The sequence below is a fragment of the Hylobates moloch genome, unplaced genomic scaffold (assembly GCF_009828535.3).
Source record: "Hylobates moloch isolate HMO894 unplaced genomic scaffold, HMol_V3 SCAFFOLD_19, whole genome shotgun sequence".
Lineage (NCBI taxonomy): Eukaryota > Metazoa > Chordata > Mammalia > Primates > Hylobatidae > Hylobates > Hylobates moloch.
This window is the reverse complement of record NW_026652294.1, coordinates 56524849-56538567: the sequence shown is the minus strand read 5'-3', so window position 1 is coordinate 56538567 and position 13719 is coordinate 56524849. Positions and strand designations below refer to the sequence as shown.

The 13719-nt window shown below is 38.4% G+C and overlaps 1 long non-coding RNA gene across 1 annotated transcript in view; it reads left to right on the top strand.

The window, feature by feature from the left end:
* LOC131381999 (uncharacterized) overlaps positions 1–10300 on the top strand; it is a 90066-nt gene extending 79766 nt beyond the window's left edge. Inside the window, exon 6 of the long non-coding RNA XR_009211128.1 lies at positions 10259–10300. This is a non-coding gene — a long non-coding RNA (uncharacterized LOC131381999). The remainder of the gene's footprint in view (positions 1–10258) is intronic.
* The last annotated feature ends 3419 nt before the right edge of the window (positions 10301–13719 follow it).

Below are 13719 nucleotides of genomic sequence, written 5' to 3'. Positions count from 1 at the left end.
CTCAGGCTGGTCTCGAACTCCTTGGGCTTAAGTGATCTGCCCACCTTAGCCTCCCAAAGTGCTGGGATTACAGGCATGAGCCATCATGCCTGGCTTACAATGCACTAATATTAACTATAGTTGGCAGGTTGGGCATTAGATCTCCAGAGTTGTTCATCCTGCATATTTGCTACTTTGTATCCTTTGAGGTACATCTCCCCATTTCCTCCACCCACCCTACCTCTGGTAATCACTATTTTATTCTCTATTTCTGTATATTTGACTTTTTAAAAAATTCTACATATATGTAAAATAATGCAATAGTTTTCTTTTTGTATCTGGCATATTTTACTTAATATAATTTAAATAATATACTTCATTTAACTCGATATATTTAAAGTATTTTAACATATAATAAGTGTAAAAATATTGAAATGTTTTGCACTTTTTTCATGTAAATATTTAAATTTGGGGTATATGTTATAGTACATGCCATTTAGAACATTAAATTGCCAATGGAAATAATATTTAGATTTTATAACATTTGCAGTTGAAAAAGTAGATACATGTATCCAAGTTGCTCTCAACGTACTTAAAGTTTTCCAATAACTGAATTAAATATAGTTTATCAGTTTAATATAAACATTTAGGGTAAATGAAAATAAAACTTCAGTTCTTTGGTTCCATTAGCCATGGTTCAGGAGCAGAATAGTCACCTGAGGCTAGTGACAACACTTTTGGATCATAGGAAAGAGAAAAAAAAATCAAAATAATTTTTCTTGGCCACTTTTAGCTCCTTTTCTTCTAGGATGATTACAGAGCTAGGAATTTCCTATGAAGTTGGGTGATAAAAGCACATTGGACAAAAATACAGATAGCTTCATTATATACCAGGATCCATCACTGATTAGCTGTATTATATTTGTCTCTACTGTAATTTGAGGAGAATGATACCTGCTTCTCTATCTTGTTGGGTTTTACAGATGATGTATTGAAAGTTCAATAAAATCTGTAAACAATAGATCTCTGTGGCTCGAATGGTCCTCAGATATCTTGACCAGTGATTCTCAAATGCTTAACTATAGACCGTTATTTTTCCCCACATGACACTGCTTCATATTTTTAAGGTTTTTTTTCACCAAATATTTTGTTTTACCATCTCCAAGCCCTGAAACTTTTTTTCTGCCTCAGACATGACTTCAACTTTACTATCCTGGTCCCTTTCTATTGAATATGTTTTGTTTGTGTCTATATTTCTTTTAATGTCTTGAACTGATTGTACTTACGATATGACTTGACTAGCGTAAGATAGAATAGGGCAGTCATCTTCTTTGGTCTAGACTAGATGCTATCCTTCTATTAATGCAGTTGCTAGTTTTGTATTTGCTTGCTATCAATTTTTTTTTTTTTTTCAGATTTTGGTAACCACAGTTACTTGACTCGTATCAAACTTATCAGTAACTAAAACCCCCATTTTCCCTCTTCCTGTACTTATTTGACTAGTTTTGTTGCGCTTTCTGAAATGTTTCTCACTTGTTTTTGACCAAAAAAAAAAAAAAAAAACAAATGCCATTGATTCTGTGTCTATATTATTTGAGGCAGTTAGGCCTTTACTTACTCTTTCCAACATTTTAAGCAGTGTTGCATTCAATTTGAACAAGAGGAATAAAAAGGCTTGAGAAATCTTAGGGAAGTGCGTCTCAAGCTTTAGCAAATAAACAACAGATCTGCAGGAGATCTTGTTAAAATGCTAAATTCGGATTCAGCAGGTCTGGAGTAGGCAAGATTTTACATTTCTAGTAAGTTTCTATGGATTATGTTTTGAGCAACAAATTCTTAGACTGTCTGAAAGGTTTTTAAAATAACTGATTTCCCTTCAACATCTTCTTCATTCGTAGTAAAATATACATCTTCTCACTCTGTAAATCAGCTCTGATTTCTTCTATAATCTTAGCTGAGGTTTGGGTATGCAGAGTTTTGAAACTCTTATTTGCTTAAGAGAAGGAGCCATGTATGATCTTCTTTTGGGTTTCCCCACTGTCTGGTAACATGAGGAGCATTACTAAATGGCGCTCACTTTTACTGAGTTTGTTTGGACCCCCCAGAGAACTGAAAAAGTCACCATTATGGAAGCCTTATCAGAGAGATGGGGACAACTCACCCCAAAGCAGTTGTCAATATCTGAAAAATATTTTTCTATTTGGCCTTATATTTCATTTCTATTTTTCTCAGTTCTAATTCAGTTTATCACAATTAAAAAGAGACAAATGAAAAACATAAATATTGGAGATCATTTAATTTCATTGGAGGCTGGAAAGGATAGAAAGGCTGAAAAGAAGCTGGATGCAGCGGCTCACGCCTGTAATCACAGCACTTTGGGAAGCCAAGGCGGGTGGATCACCTGAGGTCAGGAGTTCGAGACCAGCCTGGCCAACATGGTGAAAACCCATCTCTACTAAAAATAAATACAAAAATTAGTTGGGCGTGGTGGCACTTGCCTGCAGTTCCGGCTACTGGGGAGGCTGAGGCAGGAGACTTACTTGAATGCAGGAAGTGGAGGTTGCAGTAAGCCGAGACTGTGCCTCTGTACTCCAGCTTGGGTGACAGAGCAAGACAGAGTGTGACAGAGCGAAACACCATCTAAAAAAAAAAAGGAAAGAAAAAAAAGAAAAGCTGAAGGGTGTGCTGGGTCCTGTCCTGGATGAGGGAACAACCTGTGGAAAAGTGAATTGAGGCTTATCGGAATGTTTGGGGCTCCTCAATACTGTTTACACTCTGAGATACAGACCAAAAGTGAGGTAAAAAGTGAGTGTTTCCTTTTATTCAGAATAGGACTTTACTCCAGATTTTCTTACTCTTCTCTTGATTCCTTCACCATCCTTGATCGACAGTCACCTCGGATGCCCATGTCCCTTCTCCACTGGCATAGCTTGTTTTCTTCTTAATCTTCTTGTGTTCATCTAGCTCACATTGCATTTGTCACACTTCTTTGAAAACCTACTGTTTGTCAAAATGTCTTTCTAGTAATCCAGATACCTCTCCCCCCATGCCTTTGGTGTGGTTTCGGTAGAGTCATACAGAGCAGCAATGCCTTATGAAAATGAATTTTACAGAATCTGTCTGTTCATCAAAGGAGGCATAGGAGGCCAGATAGGAGGTGAGAAAAACCAGGTGTGTCCCACACCAGTCTCAATGAAGCCTTTTGGGGTGTCTTGTGCTCTTGACTAAATCTCAGATGGTACTGAATGAATAATCACCAAAGGCGTGAGCTGTTAAGGAATCCCAGTTTGGCTGGCTCTCTGCAGTCAGATGTAGCCAGCCCTGTTTATGTGTGAAAGGACTGGGTTTTCCCCAAGCTGTTTGGTAATGTTGCAAGAACAGACTTTCCCCTCCCTGGCTCCCTGGAGTAAAATGGCTGCCAAAGTATTTTGGAACAGAAACTTAGAAATGTACCGACCACTAGAAGAGAGTAACAAGGGTCCTTTGATATTTTCCGTGTTCACTATGATCAAGCCGGCATCTGTTTCCTTCTGAGCTAAAGATTCTGAGCTATCATTGGCTGATGTGAGCTTGTGACCTAGCTACTTCTGTTCAGAATACACTGTGGAGGGGCAGCGGGGGCAGCCCTATTTGGGTTGAGAGTCCTTAAGGAGAGCTTTACAGATGAGTTCCAGTGGAGCCCATCAGGGAGAAGAAAATCAAACACAATGGGAAATGTTTAACAATTAAAACCAGGCTTTGCCTGTGTGGTCCTGTGTTTTACCACATCACTCTATGGAAATGGGCTGTTGGAAGGCAGACTGTATTTCCGACAGTTTACAGAGCCAAAAACCTGCTGAAGGCTTTTTGTAAGGTAGTGGAGAAAATGGCAAAACCTTTAAAACTTAAGGGAAATTACTTGATAGTTCTGATGACCACAGGCCACCAGACTGCTGGTTCATGGAATTATAGCTACATGACAAAGAAAATAGGAGGGTGGGCTGAGCCAGACTCAGAAACTATTCTAAAAGTACTATGACTTTTTAGGAAGCTAGTTCTTTTTATTTGAAATATTTTGTGGTTTTTTTTGCAAGAGAATTAGCCTATGCTTCTTAAAAATATCATAAAATGCCAGCTAGTAGAAAAATAAACAGTTTAATCTGCACTCCCACTACCTAGAGTCAACCCTTGTTCATACTGCAGTACATTTCTTTCTTTTAGTTCTTTTCTATGCTTTAAATAAAAATATAATTATGTCCATATGGCAATATAATTTTGACTCCTTTTAAAACTGTAGCTTATATCATAAGTCTGTTTCACGTTGTTTTGAAGTTGTCCTGTACATTTTGTCATACAAGTTTTTAATGGCTGTTTTTATGGGGTTGCGCCCCAAGTTACTAATTCATTCCCATGTTGTCAGATATTTTGTTCTTTAGCTTTTATTTTTTTGCATTGCAATGTGTCTTGAGTATTTTGAATTAACTCTCTAGAATTGATTCTCAGGGAGGTTATTTACTTTGAAGTGATGGACAGAGTCTAGTAGATTTATGAGTGAACTCTTGTCTGATTTGGAAAGATAGAGTTGTTTAGGCTAGGTATTACCAACCCAAAGTTGACACTTGAGTCACCTAAGTTCTTCTCTACTCCAGAGGCTTGGTCCTGCCTGGCCTGATCCAAGGAAAAGAGATTTTAGGGATGACAGAAATGGGAACAAGTTGTGGGTCTGAGCACAGCATGCAAATTAATTCAACACAGCCCCTGGGACAGGCCCATGATCAGTGAGCGGAAACTCCCCCTTCAAGTGCTTTCATGATTAGACTCCTGCCTAGGAAGCTTGTCTATTAGTTGTGTAATCTTGGAAAAATCTCTTAACACTTTTTCCTCTGACTCAGTTTCTCCATCTGGCACACAATCTTTTACAGTGTTGTGAAAAATAGAGAAAATGTAGAAAAGAAGAACATGGCACCCAATCCATAATGGACACTCAGTGAAAGTTAGCTATCATCATCATTTTTGATGTTGTGTTCTACAAATGTATTTTCCCAGGAGTTTTTTTTACTCTGTCTGCTCTTTTCCTTCATATGCCCCCAGCCTGTGGCTGGGGTCTTGCTTCAACCACCATGCACCTTTCTGAAACCCAAAAGTTTTACTCCCTGATAAAGATACTGACGTCTTGTTGGTCTCATCCTCCAGATCTACCTATACCTAAGAAAATGACATCTCTTTAAACTGGTCCCCAGGTCACTTGTTTTCCCTAACATTTTAATTCACAAGATTAATCACTTCCCTTACAGGCCAGTCTTACTGCAGAGTTGATTTTTATAATTTTGGGCCTGTTGGTCTGGTTGTACTTTTCTCTTTTTGCTGGTCTGCTAGTTACAGCAGGTCTTGAAAGCAGTGATATGTTATGACATTGTCATCACCCTCATGGTTACTCTTTATATAACAGTAGCAGCATAACTGTGTTTTGATTTCTTGTACAAGGCATAAAGTGTGCTAGTGGCTCACTATTCACATCAATTTCATTAGAAAATGTTATTTACTCCTTTTATTGATCATGATATAGAGGCCCAGTGACATTAGGTAACTTGCCCAAGATCACACATGTGGAAAGCTACAGAGCCAGACTTGGAACTGAGTCCATTATATCTCAATCCCACTGCACTCCAAAATTTGTTGAATGAAGGAATAGATAAACGTATCATGATTTTGATGTTCTGACTAATTCCTAGCCAGTACTTTACTGCTATCAGAGCTTAAGCTTTAAGTACTGGCTAGGAATTAGTCAGAACTTTATTTTTAAGGAGGAGCATATAATTATGTATGTTTTATACCTGTAGTAAATTGGGAACTATAGAAAACATGTAGAGGATTGTGTTTACCAACTTCATGTAGAGTCAGGATACCCGACTCTAGCTTGCTGGTAGTTAGGTAAGTCAGACATGGGCAGGTGATAAACCAAAATAGACTATTTCCATTTGACTAAGCCATAAAATCAGGTGTAAGCCACGGAAAGAATTCTGGAAAGACAGGTGCAACATTAGAAGATGGCTCATGACAGTGATCATTAGAGGTTCAGGCTTGAGAAAGCCAATTGGAATCAAGAAGGCCTAATCCTGGGATTCTGTCACGGAAAAGAAGGCTGGTAGCAGGAAGAGGACATGTAACATGAATTACGTGATTAGATTTGTGTCATAATAACAAAAAGCAATAATGATAATAACACTAATAGCTTGTTACATGCCATGCCCTGTACTAAGAACTATACATATGTTATCCCATCTAAATCACATTTAATAGATTCCCATTTTTCTCATGAGAAAATTGCATCATACAGAGATGAACTAACTTGCTCAAGGCTATAGACCTGGTAATTAGCAAAGCAGGGATTTGAATTTAGATGTATTTTTCTCTGAAGCCTGGGTTTAGATAAATGGATCTGGAAGCACTGGGAAGGATGAATTAATGGGATAGAGTGTAGGGGATGCAGAGTGCCCACTTATGGAATTATTTCATTCAAGAGAGACAGGAGGGTCAGTAGTAAGAATGCTGCCGCTGGGACAGAGAGAAAGGTATATGAGATATGGTAAGAAGGTATACTACAACAGTGGCTCCCAAATCTCAATGAGTAGACAATTCTCATGGAGGTTTTGTTTATTTATTTTTGAATGAAGATTCCCATGGCATACCTTGAATCTTCTGAATCAGAATCTCTGGAATACAACTTGGTATTCTTATAAAGCACCCTAGGTGATGCTGAAGCTCTGCCAGTTTCAAGAACCACAGCTCGATTGGCCTATATTTAGATGTTTGGGGTGGAGCATGAGAGAAAGAAAAGATTTTAGGGCGGCATCCAGGTTTCTGAATTTTGTGACTCAGTGAAGTTTTTGGAGGGTAGGTAAGATGCTGAGTTCAGTTTTGGATGTGTTGAGATGGACTGGTCCTTTGGATTTAGTTGGATATTAGAGTCTAACGCTTAGAACAGAGGTCAAGGCTGTAGATTTAGATATGGAGGACACTGGTGTTTGGGTAGTGATTGCTCTATATATTACATGGAATTTTCAAAATACTCAAAACTTCAGTTTTCCGTCAATAATTAATCACTTTACATCTTTGTGATCTTAAATCTCTTTCTGACCATTGATTGAAACTTTTGCTTTTAAAATTTACATTACCTTTCTTAACAGTTCCTTAAGAGTCATGCATTGTTATAAGTACTTACTTGCACCATCTCATTGGATTAAAATCAACAATTGTTAAAGAAAATTTATTTTTCCTATGTTTTAGATGAAGAGATTTAGGCAGGTTGTGTAACACATACAAGGTAATATAGTCAAATAATCGAGCCAGGATTTGAGCCCAAGTCTCTTTCTGACTCTAGGCTTAGAGCTTTTGGGCTATTTCACAAAAGGACTGTTCCTAGGTCAGGCGTGACAACTTCTATATTACCTTTGTAAAAGAAGCAATATAATCTACCACTATTAAATTTTGCAGGTTAATTTTAAATTATGTGTAAATACAGAAAAGTTTATTTAAAACTCAGTTGAATTTCTCTTCAGAAATTGGCCATGTATGTAGTACATTATATTTAATGAAAGAGTTTGTGTACTTCTCAGGGAGCAGAGTATTGGCCTGATCAAAGCACCTTTCAGCCTTTGTCTAACAGCATGTGGGTAGGCTACATTTTTTTTACTCTCAGAGAAAGGGGGTGGGCAGGGGTGTGATACTGGTTTTTGTCTCTGGGAGTTCTGTTGCATGATTTGACCTCCCGACTTGTTTTGTGGGGCATATCCAACTTTGGGTTGAAACTAAAATGGGTTCTTGGTAATCCCAGATTGAAAATATGTCTCAGCAGTAACATTGTTTATCTTCAGGTTTAGGTAAACACAGACATTTGCCATGTCTTCTTGGTAGCACTGTAAGAATGAGTAGGGCTATGAAAAATGCACAGGGCATTCATTATGAAGACTGGCTGGTTAAAACTGATACACTAAAGAAATTGCATTCTTCTCCACAAGCTGAGTCATACAGCTGAAATTGAGGAATCATCTGGGCCAGCAGCTATAATATGATACTTAATCTCCATAAGTGACAGATATCTAAGATAATACGAACACTCAGACGACAACTCAGGCAACACCAGCACAGTGTTTTGGTATGAGAAGAGGAGAAATGTTAGTAGAGTGAACATTTTTCCGCAGAGAACTCAAATATGGTAACACTCTCCTAGCTTTGGTAATCCCCAATAAACTGTGGTTACTAAAATGCATGACAAAAAGAACTTCTATCTATAAAGAACTTGTTTATACATTTCCATGTATAAAACATGGAAATACTTGGGTTATGATCAAGGAGAAAAAAGTTTATCAGTTAATTAAGAGTTAGGTAGCTAGTTTGCCCAGAGATTAATTTGTATGAGGTAAAGGAAATCTCACCTAACTGGGAAAAAACAAGCTTACCCTCAAGGTATGCTTATCCCAACCCTACCCTGCCAAGTGCATTCCTTATTCCTCAGGTGTGCCTGTTTATCCCACGGACCTAGCCACACCTACATCTTGTTCTGGCCCCACACCAAGGAACATATAAAAGGTCCCTCTCTGGCCCGGCGCGGTGGCTCACACCTGTAATTCCCAGCACTTTGGGAGGCCGAGGCAAGTGGATCACGAGGTTGGAGATCAAGTCCACCCTGGCTAACATGGTGAAACCCCGTCTCTACTATAAAATACAAAAAATTAGCCAGGTGTGGTGGCGGGCCCCTGTAGTCCCAGCTACTCGGGAGGCTGAGGCAGGAGAATGGCGTGAACTTGGGAGGAGGAGCTTGCAGTGAGCCGAGATCGTGCCACTGCACTCCAGCCTGGGCAACAGAGCGAGACTCCGTCTCAAAAAAAAAAAAAAAATGTCCCTCTCTTTAGATCTCAGGGTATCTTGGAGTCACTACTGATCCTTGACCTCCCTCCTTTCTCTGACCATGTCTAGACAAGTGTCCAGGTCTCCTGTGCTAAATGTCTATTTGTTGCCTGGATTAGGTTTTGACTTGTTTTTTTATTTCTTTGCATCTCATAGCCCATTTCTTTGATTCAATTTCACAATCTCTTGATTTTGTCCTTAAGTATTTGGCAACACAAACCCTTGAAAGGCAGGATAGTTCAACAGAAAGAAGATGAACCTCGGGGGTCAGAAGATTTAAACTTCCAGAATTTAAATCTTCGTTCTACTATTACTAGATTTATAAACTTTATCAAATCACTCTCCTACTCTGTCCCTTAATTCTACATATTTAAAATTGGAATAAAAATCTGTGTGGTAGAGTTATTATTGAGATGAAAATCAGAATAGATACGAAGAACTTGATAGCCCCAAGGAGCTTGATCAGTATTTGTTTAATGGCCCTTCCTGTCTTCTCATATCTCAGTTCAGATCCTACTCAGCCATTTACTTTATTCTGTTCCTTTTGGAGTAGGGAATAAAGCCAAGAATTATGCTTAAAAAGTAGCATAATTAAAAGTATTTAAAACACAAGTAACTTGAGAAAGGTGAGTTAGAGGTTTATATCTAATCTCAGGTTTTTTTGGAGAGAAATTTACCTGTCAGGGCCAGATTAAAACATTTACAAGTCCCATGCACACGTGAGATGAAGATGCCCCTCCACTTATCTCACATGTAAGTTAAAAGTTAAAAAGTGAAAATGTCTACTAGAGTTCAAGAATATTCTTTTTTTCCCATGACTTCTCTGAAGCTTTTAGAAAATATGAAATTCTTAAAAACAATAACACTAACCCACATTTTTATTGCCCTGGTTTGCCCTATCGTATCTTTCTCCTGCTCACAGGGTCTGAGGCAGCTGGGATAGGGGAGAAGGATTACCAGCCAATCAATATTTTTTGAACCCCGGAGATTATTTATTTATCTATCCATTTATTTATTTTGAGATCATATTTTATCTGGAACCTTAAAAAAAGATTAGTTTCCAAACTCTATCTACTGTGTGTATTTTATCAATATGGCCCAGATTTGTATTACTTATTTGTGATTCTGAATAATATTTTTTCCAACATTAATTATCAGCCTCTCTGTGCCCCCCCAGAATTGTTACAACCTATGTTAATGCACACTATGGCAAGCCATGTGAATTGCCTACCCAAGGAAGTTTTCTTCATACTTCCTTGCCAAGAGAACCCCATTGTTGGTCAGTTACTAGTCACATGATGTTCTTTAGCCCCTCCTTAGCCCCGTAGGTGAATCAGGATTAGGCTAAGGCCATCGTGGTAACTCCCCATTTTCTTGGAAATGTTTGATTTAGATATGGAGAAGAGGTGCAACCTTGCTTATGAAATGGGAGGGCAAATATGGGAAACTTTGAGGTAAGTTTTCTTTCCCCTTGAAGGGGACCAAAAAGTTGTGGTTTATACTTTCTTGACTCTGGTCACTGTTGGGTGAAGAGTTGGTGCTATGGAAGCCATCTTGAGGCCATGAGGGGACAAGTCTGAGGACACAATTACATGCTACTGGTGGCAGAGGACACTGTAGCAAGAAACCGGATCCCTGATGACATTGAACCATTGACTGAATCTACCCTGGAACCATCAGGAAATAATCCTTAGTTTTTTAAAGATGCTTTTAGTTGTGTTTTCTATTGCAAGTATCTGAAAGCATCCTAACTAATCAATTCTAAATGCATCTCTCACAGTTTATGCTTATTTTTCAGAAATGCCTGGTGGAAATTTCTATTGCTGATTATAATATTTGTCCTAAATAAATTGAATAGACTGTCAATCTTTTGAAAATAAAAGCATGACTTGATTAGCAATTGTTTAGTCTGATGTCTTCCTAATTTCTGTCATTTGCATACCACTTCTTTGATTTTGTCACATCCTTGTATCATCTGCACTAATAGAAATATTTTTCCTTAAGTTGTCTGTCCTTTAAAAAATTAAATCCATTTATTTTGAAGAGAAACTTTTTCACTAACTATATATTGAAAACCAATATCATTTGCCTTAAATAGAAGATTGTCATAAAAAGAAATGCCATGAGTGAAATAATGTTATTAAATGTTTGCCAGATATAGTTTCCTATGAAGACTCTGAGCTTGTGGCTTGCTGTCGCTGTTGAAAGGAGAGACTAGGGAGTGTTATAGAAGTTGTAAAATAATCCTTCCACTGACTGAGACTATTTCCTTGCCACAATCAGAAGAACTAAAAGAAAGGAGGATATCTGTTAGTATATGAATTTATCTAAATGTCATGCTGTGACTTCTAAAATCATCTGGTGTGCTCTGTTTTCCCTTGGAGGTGACTTAGGCAGAGAGCCCTCTCAAGGGCCTGGCATCCCAAGCAATACATACTGGAGTGAAGCTCCAGGAAACCCTGAGGAGAAGAGAAGGGCTTAAGGAGCAATCAGCCTTCGATTGCTGGGATTATGAAAGGTCGTAAGAAGTGAATGTTGCAATGTTTTATTATACTTGATATTAAAGCAAGGACAAGTAATAATTTATTATTCTGTCCATGTCAGTGGTATTTACCTTTTTGGAATCATGTGCCCCATTGAGAATTTCTGGAAAACCATGGTTCTTCTACTCAGGAGAATGCACAGTTGCACACATACACAAATGTGAAGCACACACACACAGAATTTCCATAGAAGGTCAGTAGTTTCACAGGCCCTAGGCTAAGAACCAGCTTTCTGTGTATTTTACATGTGTTCTCTCACAAGTCACTGTGTGATTCAGTTCACTCCAAACTGCGGTTAAGTGCAAAACATGGCTTTTGAATATATCTATCAATTAGTAAGAGTGGTATGTAAATTTAAATACACTAAAGTGCAGAATTACTGTCCTCTCAGCAGCTACTTTAAATAGACATAAGTCACAGTGATATTGCCTTCCAGGAGGCTTCAAGAGATGAGGTCAGGCTCTGTAAAAGAAAATCACCCAACCCTATAAAGTCATCCTTGTGAACTTTGAAACACCACTGTATGTACCTAGTAAAAATTATTCCTCGGTAAGCAGACTCCCAGGCCTGGGTGGAGTTCACATGAGTCCCTTCGCTAAAATAAACAGAAGCGACTGGGAACTTTGGATTGCCTTTGTCTGAACTTGAGTGTCTGGATGGATCAGCATCAGCAGCATACCACACACCTGCTTGTCCAGCTAAAGACAAACCCAAAGACTTGGCATTTGGTTTTTACATTGTCAACTGTGCAAAAATATCACATGATTCTAATTTATGAGGGTCCATTAGTTTTAAAAACACCCCCTGACATTTTTCTAGCCAAATAATTTTTCCTTTAAAAGGCACAGGATGAGCAACAAGATTAAGTAGATCACTTCAATCTCTAATTTCACAAGATAATAGTTAAAAATTCAACTGTAGGACTAACACATTAACTATGTAATAAGACCCAGAATAGTCTTTGGAGCAAATTTCAGTGGATACTTGATCAAAGTAACGTTGAAGACAAAATCTTGAATTGATGATATATATCTGATACAATTATTTACATAACAAATGTTAAACAAATTTAGAAGAATTCATAGGTAAGATGTTCATTATCTTCAAGTGAAGTTACTTGTTTTATATTAAGAACCACAAAAACTTACTAAACTTTTTTTTTTTTTTACAGGGTCTCAGTCTGTCACCCAGGCTGGAGTAGAGTGGAGTGGCTCAATCACAGCTCACTGCAGCCTTGACCTACCCAGATTCCAGCGATCTTCCCACCTCAGCCTCCCAAGTAGCTGGGAATATAGGCACATGCCACCATGCCTGGCTAATTTCTTTCTTTTCTTTTTGTTCCCCCTTATTTTGTAGGGACAAGTTTTCTCCATGTTGCTCAGGCTGGTCTCGAACTCCTGGGCTCAAGCAATCCTCCTACCTCAGCCTCCCAAAGTGCTGGAGTTATAGGCATGAGCTACTTTGCTCCCCAACAAACGTCTTACTTTTTTTTTTTAATTTGGTATTAGATTGAGCCAATGATTAATTTCAAACATTTATAAATGACTATATTCTTTTTTTTATTATACTTTAAGTTTTAGGGTACATGTGCACAATGTGCAGGTTAGTTACATATGTATACATGTGCCATGTTGGTGTGCTTCACCCAGTAACTCGTCATTTAATATTAGGTATATCTCCCAATGCTATCCCTCCCCCATCCCCCCACCCCACAACAGGCCCCGGTGTGTGATGTTCCCCTTCCTGTGTCCATGTGTTCTCATTGTTCAATTCCCACCTATGAGTGAGAACATGCGGTGTTTGGTTTTTTGTCCTTGCCATAATTTGCTGAGAATGATGGTTTCCAGCTTCATCCATGTCCCTACAAAGGACATGAACTCATCCTTTTTTATGGCTGCATAGTATTCCATGGTGTATATGTGCCACATTTTCTTAATCCAGTCTATCATTGTTGGACATTTGGGTTGGTTCCAGATCTTTGCTGTTGTGAATAGTGCCACAATAAACATACGTGTGCATGTGTCTTTATAGCAGCATGATTTATAATCCTTTGGGTATATACCCAGTAATGGGATGGCTGGGTCAAATGGTATTTCTAGTTCTAGATCCCTGAGGAATCGCCGCGGTGACTTCCATAATGATTGAACTAGTTTACAGTCCCACCACCAGTGTAAAACTGTTCCTATTTCTCCACATCCTCTCCAGCACCTGTTGTTTCCTGACTTTTTAATGATGGCCATTCTAACTGGTGTGAGATGGTATCTCATTGTGATTTTGATTTGCATTTCTCTGATGGCCAGTGATGATGAGC